This window comes from Apteryx rowi, unplaced genomic scaffold (genome assembly GCF_003343035.1).
Source record: "Apteryx rowi isolate R43461 unplaced genomic scaffold, aptRow1 scaffold_11, whole genome shotgun sequence".
Classification (NCBI taxonomy): Eukaryota; Metazoa; Chordata; class Aves; order Apterygiformes; family Apterygidae; genus Apteryx; species Apteryx rowi.
The window spans coordinates 6,651,365-6,657,748 of NW_020447308.1; positions in this window are offsets into that span (position 1 = coordinate 6,651,365).

Below are 6,384 nucleotides of genomic sequence, written 5' to 3' on the forward strand. Positions count from 1 at the left end.
CAAGTATTGCCCCCCGCTACAAAGTGGGTGTGGGGAAATTTGTTGCCTAGGCTGATGCAAAGGGACAAATCTGGTTTTGCTGCTGAAAAGGTATGACTTGTGCTGAAGGCTAGAAGTGGTGTTTGGGATAAGCGGAAGATGCAGTTCTGCCTCTGATAGTGATGAGAAAAGAATCTGGGGCAGAATCATCACCATTAGAAGCATTCCTTGCATATTTTCAGTACTGCCATGTAGCTTGACTATATTATAAAAGTCTCTTTTTTGACAGCTGTTTTGTTCTGCATTTCAAATTCTCCCACCAGTGTCAATAACCAAAACCTTGCAAAACCTTGCAAACAGTGATTGTGAGGGGGAGCAAGAAATAAAAGTGATTATACTGCTAGCATCTTGCCAGCTAAATATAATGTGTAATGAAAACAAACCTCATGGAAGTTGGAAAGGAAAATTAACACTTGTTGCAGTTTTAATAACTGCAGTGTTTATTTTGATGATGTCCCTTTTAATCAGTTCCAGCACTGATTAAAAATACTAGTATGTATACGTTATGTTTTTAAGTCCTGAATCAGGTTAAACTATAGTGTTGCCCAATTATAACTATTTTAATTAAAGTTGCAGAACAGCTTTGGAGAACAGTGCTATTTTCACAAAATTCCTACATTTCCCAAAGGATCTGTTTTACATTCCTGAGCCTCTGTTGGTGAATTTGAAGACTTGGGGAAGGAAGTCTGAGGAAAAGTAGAAAAAACCATCTAATTAAAAATAATCATATGTTGCATTATAAAGCATTGTATTAAAAGTAAATATATCTGGAGCTTTGAAAAGCAAACTTGAATTACAGGATTAGACATGTACACCAAGCCAATCAATTGGACTGTCTGTGCGAGACAGAGTATTGAATAACCTTAGGGACCCTAAGAGCAGGTAAAGGAAGGTCTGAAAATACCATGTCCTTGCCTGCGTGTATGAAAGCAGCTTGCAGGCTTTCCACCGTGTGGAGGAAGCGGGGCTGGCTTCTGCATAGCATCTCTTCTCATCAGCTCTTCTTGCCCAGCCCCAGGRCAGGTCACAGAGTCAGGGTGGAAAAGCCACCTTCATCATCGGATGACCCGTGGGGAGCCCACTGTGCGATCCTCACCTTTCATCTTTGTTAAGAGATTTCAGTGCTAGGAGTGACTGGCTCCACAGGATTACTCAGCTAAGCAGCAGTTTACTTCTGATTGGCTTTTTACCCTGATTTTGTAGCACCTGCCTYCTGCATGAAGAATCGAGAGCTTGAGCCCAGCCCCCGGGCTGTGGGTCAAACTTCTAGTGATCTGTTATACCGGATCCAAACAACCTGTGTGATGTCTGTGGTGCTTACAGATAGATTCCTGACAGAAATGAAAAAAAAACCAAGTTTGGCTCAAACCAAAAGGCAAAGAAWCCACTTTTCAGAACATGTAAGAGATATATAACCTCAGAGACCTCCTGCTCCTCTGTGCTCATTAGAAAACCACAGCTGGTTTGGGAAAATGTGTCCGCTTTACATCAAAGGCCTTAAGCCGAGAATTAAAAGAATTTTCACCTTTGCATTTCTAATGTGAAAATTAAAATTGCAGGCAAAAAAAAATAAAGAGATGGTTTTAATGGTTCTACAACCATTAGAAAAGTCTCCAATTTTAAAAGCAACCTGGAGGGTGAAGCCAAATGTTCAAATTTTGAGGGATAATCTTGCTCTGAGAATGGAGAAAGCCAGATGCATAATGAAGTTAATGTCCTCTAATGAAGAGGAAGCTACAAAAGGCCTGGTTCTGTCAGTGAGTCCACATGGGTCTTTTAATATTGCCCTTGAGAAATGGCTTTTAATTACTCTGTGCTGCAGGTCACAGCGTCTAAATACTCTTACGTATTTTTATTTTGGATATAAAAGGTTGCAAATGCATGTGATTTAAATTTAGACATTAATAGTAAAATCTAGCTCTTCAGCCATGTCAATAAATTGGTTGCATTCGCCTTTGTATCCTTGTTAGCAATGACTGACAGTCACTGCACAAGAAGAAGCGTGGAGGACATAAAAAATGGGCTGTTAGGTAGATCGCTGGTTTCTGTAGCTGAGGAGTTAACCCTATGGGAATAGGCACGTGTGCTTTTGCAGGGTGCTGGTATTTCTGTTCTAGAGCTAGATTTTGTAATACTTTGCGTGTTCATTATGGCTTTATACATTTGTAAGTAGCTCATTCTTATTTTGGGTAACTCGCTTGGAGCTAGGAACAAATGCTGAATTAAAATCAGTACTTTTTGTCCTCTTTGGCCTGATAAGTACATTAAAAATAATTTCTGTACTTCAAGAATTTCTCAAGTGCACTACTTACATAATGCATGTTGTACAGGAATTAAACAAACTTAAGATTTTATAGCACCCCGTACTGAAGAAAAGAGCCTTATTTCATGCACAGTTCATTGAGGAATGATGCATCAATTAATTTTCTTTTCAAAGGAATACCTGCTTTTTAGAACTCCTCTTTGCTCTGTTTTTCTGGCACATGCCTTTATAAATATAGTAGAGGAAAGAGCTATTTAAAAGGTGAAAAAGGTTCATTCGGTTTAGACTGTAAGGCTGTTACTATAATCCTAAAACACCCTATCAACCCTCTTATTCTCCTACCCTAGCTACAATTCTAGATTGAGTTACATGATTTTGTCCCTCTGCGTGGCTTACCTGGTGTTCTCAGTGCGTGTGTCCTGACTGGGAGATCCCTCGGAACTGCCAGAAATTCACCATGGCACTCAGAATAAATTTACTTTCACTGAATAATTGCATGGAATTAATCCAACTGTCACAAAAACTCAGGAGAAACATCTAGTTGAAAACAGCGTTTTGTTGACTTAGAGCCATAACAAAACAGAACAATCCTTTTGTATTCACAGTCAATGGTGCAGGAAGAGATTTAGCTTAACCGTACAAATCTTTTAGCAATGAGATTTTTTCCTTTGTAAGCAAAGTTAACTTTGTGAGTGATCTATAAGTTCATGCGTAATTCTACTTGCTCTTGAGCAGGGCACCTACAGGCATCTGTCTCTTGGTGCAGGTGTCTGTATCCTAGATGGTGTTTAGCAGATGACTGGAAAATTTTGGAGGTCAGGAGTTTGGTTGTTACGTGGGATAATTTTGAATCAGAAATGCAGAAGCCAGTCTTAAAAAATAATATGCTTTTTCTTGTTACTAGAAGAATTCCTTATGGTGAAGTCTGGCCTTTCCTAAAACACAGCGCTCTCAGTCATGGAGGTCAGCTGTTTAGCTTGAGCTGTAGCTGTTCATTCTTTTAGCTCTGTGGGTTATCATTCAAGCCCCGTCATAAATAGCCCCTAGACTGCTGTGCATCACAGAGAAAATCACTTTCTTATGCCTTGCTTTCATCATCAGTGGAAGGATGACCATCCCCCATCTCAGAAGGGCTTTGATTGCTAGAAAGCAAGCCCCGTATAAGACCAAGCTGTATTTTCTATGCCTCTAAATGCCTTTCCATCCTATTCAATGATGTTCTTGTAAAAATATGCCCTCTGCTGTGATGAGTCTTCTGAAGAGGACTGGAACTGGGTGTGCGTTTCAGTTTCTGTTCTCCAGGACCAAGTTCTGGCTGCCCAATGTAGGTGCATAGCAAAAAGGAGGACCTGGTGTGCAAATGATGAGTTCTGAAGTTATTGCTACCAAGCTTTCAAAATGTATGTAGTGAATCACCAGCTAGGGAAGAACATTTTATTCCTCAGTGTAGTGTTAATAACCTAGTTAACTACAGGAAAGAGTACTTGGCCTGTCAAAGCAGATCAGTGTCTTCAGAGCGAGAGGTAATTTAATGGAAGGAAGAGATCAGCCAATTCCAGCTTGGGAGGAGTTGGGCAATTAGCACTAAGAATTCTATAATCTAATCAAACCCAAAACATAATACAATTTATGTTCCCAGGCAGGTTTCAGCCATGACTTTGAGCGTTTAAGGTTAGTAGACAAACTGCATAATTTCTAATGCTCTCACATGCTTTAACATGTTTGCATAGATTGCTACATGCACYTTGTTGTGCTGTTCATAGCAGATTTCACTTTTGTTCTTCGGTAGTACACAGATACGATAATCACCACATGATTCACTATGATAATCACTATAGCCCCTGAGCTGTCACTGCAAAGGTAATGGTACCTCTTTCAGACACATAATCTGACTACAAATAACAGTAATTAATAAAAACTGTGCAGACGGCACAGAAGTGGAAGCAGTAAATATTCACTTGCAGCTTTCTAGGACACATGAGCAGAGTGTCCTTCCCAATGGAAGCTTTATATACCTGTTTGAGAGCTAATCTTTGCCCTGTTTTTCCAGACCTGTGCAGTGTGGATCATAAATGCAGAATAGGGCTGTCTGCTGTTGGTGGGTTCATACTGCAGCTGCAGAGGATGCATGGTGAGGTTTCATGGTAATGCTATTAGCTTCTCAGGCTGTTACATACTAAATTCTGTCAGAACTACCATTTGAAAGCTGAAATTCAGCTGATGAAAATAATAGATGTTCACGGATTATCTTTTAAATACATTTTTTTATTTATAATCAGACTTTCTGAGAAGATATAAAACCTGAAATAGAGGAATCTGTTCTGTGCTGTAAGTTTGTACATGTTCAATAGCTTTCAAGAGTTGGGCTTTTAATAAAAAATGCCATTTAAAGTGTATACACTGAATAGACTATGAAATGAGCAGACTCATTGCTTGCTAAGGCTGAAGGCTTGTGCGTTCAGACAAATATTGCTATTCACCTGACATTCAGGAACCAGTTCTCTCTCTCAGACACTAGCAGATCTGATTTCTAAAGAGTCAGGCAAAAGGTGCACTCCTCAGAGAGGAGGGGATGAGCTTCCCAAGAGCAGCAGTGAAGATACTACTGCTCCTGTAAGGGAGGCCTGAGGTAGGACAAAGACGCTACAGAGGGAGGCTCTGGACAGTGTTGATACAAAAAGCTGTTTGAACATTCGCTCTAAGGAAAGGGGGTTCTGGGCCCAAAGAGAGAGTCTGTAGGAGGAGCAGGAAAAGCACTAGTTCTGTTGGCTCTAGAGAGCTAGGTGGTTTTTCCCTCTGCAGTCTACTCCCGTAGCTGCCTAACGCTTGGGCTTTGTGCGTGCGGGTGACTCATGACCGTGGAACCTGCTATCAAACTCCTTTGAAGATACATAGTCTGTAAGCAAATTCCTTTTATTGTTTTTTTTTTTGTCTTTCTGAAGCAGTACTGGTGCCCTCTCGTGGCTAATTGCATGAAAGAGAACTAACATTAAAAATCTGTTGCCTGATAACTTACAATAAATAATAATAATGTAGTTTATATACTGCTTCTGATCTAAGAGGCAAAAACGTGCATTGAAACTCTGAGGAAATAGTAGAGGGCTGCTAAAATGCAGTCAGCCTGGAATGGATAGCAGTTATCACCTTGGAATAGGCTGCAAGATACAGAAAGCCAGTCCCACTGTTCTTGTTATTACTGTAGTTATGCATTGTGGTATGATACAGCCTATTAATAATAAGAGCCTATATCATGTTATAAATCACAGAATCAAGAATGGTTGAGGTTGGAAGGGGCCTCTGGAAATTGTCTAGACCAACCCCCCTGCTCAGGACAGGCTCAACTGGAGCTCAGGACTGTGTCCAGTCGGGTTTTGAATATCTCAAGGATGGAGACTCCACAACCTGCCTTGGCAACCTGTTCCAGTGTTTAATCACTCTTGCAGTAAAAAAGTTTTTTCTTATGTTTAAATGTAATTTCCTGTGTTTCAGTTTGGGCTCATTTCCTCTTGTCCTTTCACTGGGCATGACAGAGAACAGTCTGGCTCTGTCTTCTTTACATCCTCCTGTCAGGTATTTATACCAGGCTGAACAATCCCAGCTCTCTCAGCCTCTCCCTGCACRTCAGATGCTACAATCTGTACTGTTTGCCTTCCTAGCCACAAGGGTGCATTGCTGGCTCATATGTAACTTCTTGTCCACCAGGACACCCAGGTCCTTCTTCAAAAAGCTGCCCTCTAGCCTGTCGGTCCCAGCTTGTACTGGTGCATGGGAGAGGACTTTGCTTTTCCCTTTGTTGAACTTCATGAGATACTTGTTTGCCCAGTTCTCCAGCCTGTTGAGGTCTCTCTGAAGGGCAGCACAGTCCATCTGGTGTATCAACCACTCCTCCGAGTTTTATATCATTTGCAACCGTCCTGAGGGTGCGCATCATCCAGGTCACTAATGAAGGTGTTAAAGTATTGCCCTGAGTATTGATGCCTGCGGTACACTGCTAGTGATGGGTCTCCAGCTGGACTCCATGCCACTGATCACAATCCCTTAAGCCCAGCAGTTCAGCCAGTTTCCTGTCCACCTCACTATCC